The sequence below is a fragment of the Anolis sagrei genome, chromosome 2 (genome assembly GCF_037176765.1).
Source record: "Anolis sagrei isolate rAnoSag1 chromosome 2, rAnoSag1.mat, whole genome shotgun sequence".
Lineage (NCBI taxonomy): Eukaryota > Metazoa > Chordata > Lepidosauria > Squamata > Dactyloidae > Anolis > Anolis sagrei.
In genome coordinates this window covers 3142953-3153779 of record NC_090022.1, presented here as the reverse complement: position 1 = coordinate 3153779, position 10827 = coordinate 3142953, and the positions used below count along the sequence as shown (strand labels likewise).

The 10827-nt window shown below is 47.4% G+C and overlaps 1 protein-coding gene across 2 annotated transcripts in view; it reads left to right on the top strand.

Annotated features, from left to right (window-relative positions):
• Positions 1-10827, top strand: part of LOC132766270 (zinc finger protein 345-like) — a 73055-nt gene that overhangs the window by 43821 nt on the left and 18407 nt on the right. Inside the window, exon 1 of one of the 2 annotated variants that reach the window (XM_060760655.2) lies at positions 6170-6395. The exons of the other annotated variant lie outside the window; for it this stretch is intronic. The gene's annotated coding sequence lies outside the window, so the exon portion shown is untranslated. Of the gene's footprint in view, positions 1-6169; positions 6396-10827 lie in introns of those variants that run through there. 2 annotated transcript variants of the gene reach the window in all.

The window sequence follows — 10827 nt, the reverse complement described above, 5'->3', positions numbered from 1 at the left end:
AAAGCTTTACTCATGGAACCAATCTGACTGGCCATTTGAAGATCCACACTGGGGATAAACACATGTCTGCAGTGCAGGAACACCTTCTGTACAAGTTCTACCCTCAAAGGACACCAGAAGATTCACATGGGATAGAACTATGCATGCCTTGAATGTAAAAGGGAGGGTTCACATGGATGAAAAGCTGTAATAGTGCTAGTAATGGCAAAGACACGAGTTCTGCCAAACCAGCTGATGAAAGTTCTGCCAAACTAGCAGATGGAAGCATTATGATGTCTGAAGTCCATGCTGACTTTGTGAAAGTTCTATACAAAGATCGTTGTTTTATGGAGAATGAGACCTGTCAATAGGATTTTCTTAGTTCAGTCATAGAAAGCCTTATAGACAACTGGAAGCAAAGGCTGTAAGATGGCAAATTGGTGATTTGATTTTCTATCAGTGGACTTTGTTGAGGAAGAGATTTGGTAACAAGATTGGCCTACAGGTGAAAAGGAGAAACAGGACGAACGCATGCCCAAAGAATGGGAGATCAAGAATGATGGTAACAGCTGATAGAGATCTGCTAATCTGTTGAGATGGACAAATTAACTGGGCTGACAAAAGAGAAATATTCGTCCGACTACAAGCAATTGAGACTTTTTAGTTGGGATAATAAGGGGGGCATTTGATTATTGTAGGTTTTAGGATTTAGTCAAAATATAAAAATAGAAGGGCAATTTTATAGTATTATCTAAAGGGAATAGATTTAAGAGAGATAGAAACCAGTTTATAGTCCTGGTTTATTCTCCTTTTTGTATAGTCATCTGTCCTTGTTTGTCTCATTTTTGTACTTACGTCTTGTTATCTGCTATAGGCCTTTAGTAGTAGGATCATAATAGTTGGAGTTGCATTACCAAAAGAGGCCTTTGCCTGGTAACTGGTTCTTTTTAAATTATCCCAAGCAACCCATTGTCTCAACTTTAGGAACACTAAAATAAGAGCTCAGAAGGGACTAAATCTGTGTTTTCATTACTCTTAGGTAAAATTTATTTAATAATCATACATAACATTTCAAGACGCCTCATTCACACAAATCATTCATTTGATGCTCACATACACAGTCCCTCTTCTAAAGTTGACCAGGCCATAGAAAGATGTGATGGGTGAGCAGATGCACATGTGTTCTTGCACATCTTTCAAAATTCTCTTCATTTATACATCCAAGTTGTGCCTCTTTCCATGTAGTTTCTCTGGTGTTCATTCACAATGTTCAGGCACTCAAGGCTAAACTGGTTTTAGTGGTACAGGACCAGCTGAGGATGGTGATGAGGGGTTTGAAGGTGCAGGGTCTGGTGCTTCTGGAGGTGCTCAGACAGATGGGATGTTGGAACAGGATGATGATTTGCCGGTTGGGAGAACGGAGGAGTATTGGGTTGATTCTCTGTGTGAAAATGGAACTGTTTTAGAAGCTGACAGGCAGAGAAGGGAGGAAGGGGGGTTGAACAGAGAATCAAGGCTGCTCCTGCAGGGGGAAGAATTCCATGTGCAAGCCAAGCTATGTGAAAGGGAGGCAGAGACCATTGGGAGAACCGAGGGGGACTTGGTTGATTCTCTGTGTGAAAACGAAACTATTTTAGAAGCTGACAGGCAGAGAAGGGAGGAGGACATGAGCTCATCCAAGGAAGGGGGGTTGAACAGAGAATCAAGGCTGCTCCTGCAGGGGGAAGAATTCCAGGTGCAAGCCAAGCCATGGGAAAGGGCGGCCAAGGGAGATTCCCCAAGGCCAACAAAATGCTTTCATGCATTGCTGTCCTTAATTAGGGAAAGAATAGCTCTCTGGTCTCAGATCAAGTAACATAGCAAATAGAGCAAGAAGCTCCTGCCTTGTTCCTGGTCCTATCTTAGCCAAGCCAAAATCTTAGTCAAGTTTTGCTACCAGTCTTGGGGATTTTACCATTGACTCAAGCTCATGTTTTGTTCTTTGTTTCTTGGACTACTCAAGCTCATGTTTTATTCCTTGTCTCTTGGAATAATCAAGCTCATGTTTGTTCCATTCACCTTGGATTAATGCTCATACTTTAACCCTTGCATTGGAGATTTATCTCTGGTTTTTGGGACTCCTTCTGTCTTTACATATTTGGATTTTTTTACTCTTTTACTGTGTGTGTTTTATCAATAAACTGTTTATTACTACGCTTGGCTTCCAGGTGAGTGCTTGAGCAAGGTGAACTCTAGCTGAGGTGCAACACCATGTAAGTTGGAAAAGATATAATTAAAAATGCTATTTGCAAACTTATAACTTCTTTTGAAACACTAAAATTCCTAATTCCTTTAGGAATTTCATTGACCATAGACTCATGCTGAGTGACCTAGAAATGCCTAGAGAAGTAAACTCTGTCCTCCAGCACAGCTCTATTGGCAGATTTCTTAGTTATTTTTAAAATAAACTTTTACTCGAGAATATAAACAAAATAACGCACACAAACAATTCTCTCTCTCTCTCTCTCTCTCTCTCTCTATATATATATATATTGTGCTGTCACGCGCTGAGCCTATAACAATTGGCTTTGGAACAGGACGTGCTCTTTTGCCCAGCGGGAAGCCGGGGTGCCTCAAGTGAGAGGCCCTAAGGATTTTCCTCTAGAGAGTCTTTAGAAACTTAAAAGTTTAACAAAGTTCTTTATTATTGCTGAAGTCAACAAACAATCATAGAATCAAAGAGTTGGAAGAGACCTCATGGGCCATCCAGTCCAACCCCCTGCCAAGAAGCAGGAATATTGCATTCAAAGTACCCCTGACAGATGGCCATCCAGCCTCTGTTTAAAAGCTTCCAAGGAAGGAGCCTCCACCACACTCCGGGGCAGAGAGTTCCACTGCTGAACGGCTCTCACAGTCAGGAAGTTCTTCCTCATGTTCAGATGGAATCTCCTCTCTTGTAGTTTGAAGCCATTCCTCCATTGCGTCCTAGTCTCCAGGGAAGCAGAAAGGAAGCTTGCTCCCTCCTCCTCCCTGTGGCTTCCTCTCACATATTTATACATGGCTATCATATCTCCTCTCAGCCTTCTCTTCTTCAGGCTAAACATGTCCAGCTCCTTAAGCCGCTCCTCATAGGGCTTGTTCTCCAGACCTTTTATCATTTGAGTCGCCCTCCTCTGGACACATTCCAGCTTGTCAATATCTCTCTTGAATTGTGGTGCCCAGAATTGGACACAATATTTATTTATTTATTTCACTTACTTATACCCCGCCCTTCTCACCCCGGGGGGGACTCAGGGCGGCTTACAGGAGGAGGCACAATTAGATGCCCAAATCAATTGACAAACAATACAAAATACCAAAACAATCAACAGTTAAATTAAAACATCAATACATAATAAAATAATAAAACAATCTCATGTTCAGGGTTCAGAGTCCATATATCCATTCCATTCCATTTGTCCTTGTCTATCGTCAGATCCTTAAATTAGTTGTCAGAATGACCAAAGGCTTGGTCCCACACCCAGGTCTTCAGTTTTTTCCTAAACGCCAGAAGGGAAGTCGCCGATCTAATCTCCCCGGGGAGTGAGTTCCACAGGTGGGGGGCCACCACTGAGAAGGCCCTGCTCCTCGTCCCCACCAGCCTCACTTGTGACAGTGGCGGGGTCGAGAGCAGGGCCTCCCCAGAGGATCTTAAACTTCGAGGTGGGATGTAGAGGGAGATCCGTTCGGACAAATACACTGGGCCGGAACCGTATAGGGTTTTGTAGGTCAAGACCAGCACTTTGAATTGTGCTCGGAATTGGATCGGCAGCCAGTGGAGCTGACGCAACAAGGGGGTGGTATGCTCCCTGTACGCCGCTCCGGTGAGCAACCTGGCTGCTTCTCGCTGGACTAGTTGGAGTTTCCGAGCAGTCTTCAAAGGCAACCCCACGTAGAGTGCGTTGCAGTAATCCAACCGAATGTGACAAGAGTGTGGACCACTGTGGCCAGATCGGACTTCCCAAGGTATGGGCGCAGCTGGCGCACAAGTTTTAATTGTGCAAAAGCTCTCCCAGCCACTGCTGAGACCTGGGGTTCCAGGCTCAGCAATGAGTCCAGGATCACTCCCAAGCTGCGAACCTGCGTCTTCAGGGGGAGTGGAACCCCGTCTAACACAGGCTGTAACCCTATACTCTGTTCGGCCTTACGATTGACCAGTAGGACCTCTGTCTTGTCTGGATTCAATTTCAATTTGTTAGCTCTCATCCAATCTGATACAGCAGCTAAACACCGGTTCAAGGTCTGGACAGCCTCCTTGGTGACAGGTGAGAAGGAGTGACAGATTTGGACGTCATCTGCATAGAGGTAACATCTTAGTCCGAAACTCCGAATGATCTCTCCCAGCGGCTTCATGTAGATGTTAAATAACATCGGGGACAGGATTGAACCCTGTGGGACCCCACGCAGCAACGGTTGCGGAGCCGAACAGGTGTCACCCAATAACACCTTCTGGGTCCTTCCCTCAAGGAAGGATCGGAGCCACTGCAATGCAGTGCCCCCGAGCCCCATGTCCATGAGGCGCCCCAGAAGGATACCGTGATCGACGGTATCGAAGGCCGCTGAGAGGTCCAGCAGAACTAACAGGGACACACTCCCCCTGTCTAGCTCCCTGCGTAGATCATCTACCAAGGCGACCAAGGCTGTCTCAGTTCCATGTCCCGGCCTAAAGCCAGAAGATTCCAGGTGTGGTCTAACCAAAACAGAATAGAGGGGTAGCATGACTTCCCTAGATCTAGACACTGTGCTCCTATTGATGCAGGCCAAAATCCCATTGGCTTTTTTTGCCGCCACATCACATTCCTGGCTCATGTTTAACTTGTTGTCCACGAGAACTCCAAGATCTTTTTCACACATACTGCTCTCGAACCAGGCATTCTCCCCCATTCTGTATCTTTGCATTTCGTTTCTCCTGCCAAAGTGGAGTATCTTGCATTTGTCACTGTTGAACTTCATTTTGTTAGTTTCGGCCCATCATTGTTGCGGAAGATTCGTTACCCGAGAACATTTAGAGCACAATCAGGAAGGAAGAGAAAGGAGACAGCAACTGATTCCAGCTTTTTTAATTCTATCAAGCTTGATAGGGTGTCCAGAAAACAATATCTGACACCAGTTGGAAGTCAGATTTGCTCCAGCATTTATAGCATAAATTCACAGGTTTACACATGCGCATATGGGTCTTGACATTTACACAATCTAATCAATATCAATTTGTCCTCGAGGAACCGTAGCCAAGAACAATTGTTGGCAAGATACGATAATTTCCACTGCTCCCCTTTTTGTCAGCTGATCAGCCACATTCCCAGACGAATTACGTAATCTTTAGAATGAATCATAACTTCATATATATCTCTTTATACATATGTCTTCATATATGTATCTTTAACATAAAACTTATTCAAAAGCAGCCTCCCCATTAATTCTTCTGTGATTACTTTCACAATACATTATTTTCCTCAGTTGATCATTTTAAAAGGTGTGTGAAATTACCTGCTATTTTCATCAACCAGACAGGAGGTGGCACTACTACTACGTGACCTTTAGATGTTAGTTTTCGGATCAATAATATCGATTTAACTCATGAGCCAAGTTTCCTACCTCAGCCTTCAGCCTTTAGCCTTGGCTTCTTCAAATATTGACTTAAGATAGAGCCAGCCTGAAAGTTTTCTAAGTCATCTGTTAAATTTCTCTTCCACCAAAATCTTTGCTTCCCAGCCTCAAGAACGGACAGGTAAGCCTTACTGCTCATAATTTTCATTTAAAATTATGATTATTTTATTTCTCCTTATGGCCACCACATCATCTCTCTAATCTGTCAAGATCCCTCTGAATCCTGCTCCTGTCCTCTGGACTATTGGCTCTCCCTCCCAATTTGGTGTCGTCTGCAAACTTGATGATCATGCCTTCTAACTCTTCATCTAAGTCATTAATAAAGATGTTGAACAGGACCGGGCCCAGGACGGAACCCTGCTTGTGGCACTCCACTTGTCACTTCTTTCCAAGATGAAGAGGAAGCATTAGTGAGCACTCTCTGTGTTCATCCACTTAACCAATTCCTGATCCACCTCACCGTAGTTTTGCCTCACCCACATTGGACCAGTTTCCTTGCCAGAAGGTCATGGGGGACCTTGTCAAAGAAGGCCTTCCTGAAATCCAGGTACGCTCCATCCACATCATTCCCTGCATCTACCCAGCTTGTAACTCTATCGAAAAAAAGAGATCAGATTAGTCTGGCATGACTTGTTTTTGTCAGCTTCAGAGAGGGACTGTCGAGCAGGAGCCGGAAGTGTGGGCTGCTCTCTCTCTCTGTGGCCTCTTTGGAGCAGAAGGACAGCTTGTTTACTTTGTTTCCTTCCTCTTTTCCTTCCCAGGAGGAGAGAGACACGTTGCATTGAGTGGAGGTGAGTTGCTCCTGGGGATCCCTTTCCTTCCTTTGCAATGCAACCCCAATGGCCCAGCCTGCATTCAGTCTGCCCTCCTGGAGGGGAAGTGGGGGGGGGGGGGCACCCAGACTTATCATATTAGCATAATTATTGTTATTGCAGGAGGGCTGGCCATCTGTCAGGGGTGTTTTGATGGTGCTTTTCCTGACTGGCAGAAGGGGGTTGGGTCTTTTGCAAAGAGAGAGAGAGAAATCATAGAATCCTAGACTCATAGAGTTGGAAGGGACTCCATGGGTCATCCAGTCCAACCCCCTTCTGCCAGGCAGGAAAAGCACCATCAAAATGATGCCAAGCACCCCCCCCCAAGTATTTATAGTTCGCCAAGGGCCGGACAATGGATTCTGTTGCTTCCTGACCCAGCACACATAACTGGGTTCCTGTTTCCTCTTTGTGAACTCTCTGGCTTGTGCACTGGACTATGGACTCTGCTACTACCCAACCCAGCTCCCCCTTCAGCTCCAGCTCCTGTTCCTAGAAGGAGCCAATCTTCTGTTGACCAACCCGGACCTTGGACTGATCTTCTGGTGGCCAGCCTGATGCATGGACTGGCCCCTGCACCCAAAACCCTTCCGTCCAGACTTTGGGACTTCTAGTTCTTTCCTCTCTCTTTTTATGAAATGAATAAAATATGTTCTTATTACTGTGGATTGGGGTTGGGATGGGTGGTGGGTGGTGATATATGGAATGCCTGTATACTGGTGATGCCTATGGTTTATGAATATGAAATATGTAACCCCTATGAACTCCTCTGTATCCTCACCTCCTGACCCTCGCCCCACAAGAAAACCAGCGTGACCAGGAACTGCCTGGGGACAGAGCCCAAGCCTCTTTCCCCCAAATCACCCATTGATTGACTCATTTTGCATGGACAATACTGCTGGCCCCAACCCTAGCCCTCGGAGCATGGCCAGCGAAGGAACAAGGGTCAGCAGAGCTTCGGAAAAAGAGACTGATTAATTCACCCAGATATTGTTGACCCTCCGGGTGGTCCGATATTGATCTAGCCTATTCAAATTCCCTGCCAGACTCATCAAGGACAGGAAAGCCTTTGTTTGCCAAACATTTGGAGACATTTTTCCTTTGTTTCGCTGAGCACATGGCATTCCTTTGTCTGCAGATTCCTTTCCCAGATTCCTTTGTGCTCCCTCATCCCGCCCCCATTTCTCCTGATTGGCTGTCGCCACCATGTGACAGAGGTCTCCCCATTGGATCCTACAGACCACTGGAGCTTCCTGATTGGTACAGAGGCGCCAGGGGCGGGAGGGCTGCTTCCCAGGTGTCTGCCCATCACCCAATCACAGCGGGGAACATCAGAGGAGGGTTGAACTCTGGGTTTTCAAAAATTGTATAAATATGCCTGCATCACTGTACCCCAGCATGCTTATAGAGGAAATATCCCTGTAACGCATCCTTTTCAGCTGAATCGCAGAAATAAACGCTTCGGTCACTGGATACCTCTTCAGCCTCTGGTGGGATTAATTCTTAATATTTTGCTCTTTGGATTGGCGTTCGCTGGCTGCTCACCAAGGTCAGGACCCCATTCGAGGTCCTTAGGGACTCCCCTCACTGGGAGAACCCCCCAAAAGAGCTCGATATCATTTGGCTTTACCACGAAGGGACTCTGCTTGAGGTCCAGACTAAATTATAGCCCAAATTTTCAAGCAGGCACCTTGGTCTGATTCTTCGGGCCAGCAGCAAAGGAGGAACGGCTTGGGAAAAGAGGCGCCTCTCTTAATTTGGACTCTCCTTCTTGACAAAACTACAAATTCTCCCGCAGCCACTTCCTCCCAAGCTCTGACCTGGGGTTTCGGCACAAAGGAGTGCCAGGGAAGCCTGGATCCAAGGACTTCCTGGAAGAGGAGTGACCGACGCGGAAGGGGGAAGACATCTGGGGGGTAAGTAACAGCAACCGCGGGCAGGCCAAGATTTCTCAGGTGGGAGGGGTCCTGGGTCCCTTTGCTCAGCTTCGGAGTAAGACCACTGGGTGTCGGGATTGCGGGGCTCGGTAACAAATTCCTGGGTGAGGTCTGGGAAGATCTGGCGATTTGGGTTTGGATATCTGCAGTCCAATTTGCGTTTTGCATACCTGGAACTCTGTTGGGAGGGGAAGCGTCCTTCTCCTTGCCTGCAAGTTGCCAGGCATTGGCCACTCAGTTCTAGTGGAAGGGACTCTTGGAGAAAGTCTTTGCTGCGGTTGGCAGGACATTTCCCATTAACTGCTAGGTAGGCAGAGGCTGAGCTAGAAATGAGTGTTTGTGGGCCCAAGCCCAAACGTCCTGTCTCAAAAGAAACACCTTTAGATAAGTTCTTGGCCAATTGGGACAGGCAAGCGTCACGATTCGTCGACGCAGGCCAAGATGGTCAAATATAGCATGCCCAAGTGGCCCTTAAGGCCCTTGGAAGGTGGAACCTCCTGGTCCCCACATGGCAGCGCGGAAGACTGTCATGGACGGGCAAAATGGGAAGAAATTGCTCATATTTCATGCTTTTTGACCAAAGCCGGAAGGGGGTGGAGGGAGGAGCTTGTGCCCAACTTTCACCATGCAAAAGGAAGGCCACAAGGCCCCCCCTTCTCCCAGAAACCCCCTCCAGACCTTTTTCACCCCCACCCTTTGGAAAAAAATTGCTTGTTCCCCTACCATCCCCTTCCCATTTCCCTTTACCCAATCTCCCTGACTCCTTCCTTCCCTTTCCAACCCCTCCATTTCCCTATTCCCTATTATGATATGTCTGCATTTATATGCCCCTTCTAATTTTTTCCCTGCTCCTTGAGGAAATGCGCTAGGGAAATTCTTTGCTCTCCTCCTCTCCTGCTTTCTCCTGCGCCACCTTTTCCTTCCTTCAGATGGGAAAAAGAGGCATTGCTCATTCCCTTCTTCACCAAGCTACTACAAATCCCTTTCTTACTAAAGCTAAATCCTCAGTGCCTGTTTATTTATAATAAACAGTGTTTCTCCTCACCAGGAGAGACCCTGCCACTGATGTGACTCAGCTGCCTTGCAAAAGTCTCTCTCTCTCTCCTGGTTTCCCTGACCCAAGAGCTCTCTTCTTCTCCCCTTCTCTTCTGTGCAACTACAAAACCCATTTTTCAGGGGCAGTCACCAATGTCCCTGCCTTTCCTTTGTTTTCTCTTTACTCCCCAACTCCCCTTTTTTTTTGCTCTCAAACCCCTCCTCCCTTTCTCCTCTTGCAAAGGGAGGTGTAAGAGGGGACCTTTTTCTGTTCCTGTTTCCTTTTGCCAAATAAAGTTTTCTGGGTTTCTCTCTCTCTCTCTCTCTCTCTCTCTCTCTCTGCCTTTCCCCTTTTCTCTCTAAGAACCAGACCTCACCAAAGAGTTCCATGTGCTTGTGAAATGTCTCTGAAACCCATCCCTTCTCTCTCTCTCTCTCTCTTCTCCCTCCCCTCCCATCTTCTAAGAAGCCAGTATTCTGTGAATTCTTTCCTCTATCTCCCAGAGGAATCCTGCTGCTCCCTCTTACCTCCTTCTCCTAAAACCTAAGGAAGGGATGTTCCAGAAGCATTCCCTCCTGACATTTCACCCACATCTATGGTTAAGTCTCTCTCTCACACACACACGCAGTCCCTCTGATGCTTTTTTTCCTCCTGGCCCTTCCTCCCTCCCCTTTCCCTGAGCACATGTATGTGTATGTCTAAATTATCCCATTAACTGCCTTAAATATGAGGGGGGCATCGAGGTCCAGGGGTCCCCTCTGCGCAGTGAAGAGACCACCGGACATCAGATCGAACTGTGGGACCCATAATCCACTCCTGCCGCTGAGGACAACTACCTGGGTGAGGTGAACAATGGGAGGTCTGTGGACTTTCCTGTGTGGAACCCAGATGGCACAGGAAGATCCTAGGAGAGCAGGACCAGACCCCATGCCGCCCAGAAGAGACAGCCCCTCCTAGAGGCTGATCTGAGCCCCCACGGGGGAATGCCATCGCAGGAGGAGCAACCAGGATCCCACAGCAACTGCCATGAAGGAAGGAGGCCCTGCCCGTTCCAGAAGCTGTGCAGAGGAGTGGCCCAAAGGAGACCACTGATGCCCTCACTAGGTATGAAAGTTTTTCCCTTTGTTTCCCCACTAACTACCCTTGGGCTGGGAAAGGGGGTGGGTGGGAGGGGGCTGTAAACCTTCTTTCTGACTGTCCTAGACACTACCCCTGAGTCCCTGTGATGATGGAGAGCCGGACCTGTCTGCGGTCACCAGGAGGCGCCACGCCAGAAGGAGTAGCAAGGCTGTGCCCCATCTTCTCCCTTCCCCAAGTGCCAAGGGAGGAGCCAGCGCCCCCAGGAGGCCTGAGGACCACTGCCAGATGGGAGAATTCCTCCATGTGCCATCCTTCTCCATTGGGGACTCACTCGGGACCCCTGAGTGCTCCATGCTGA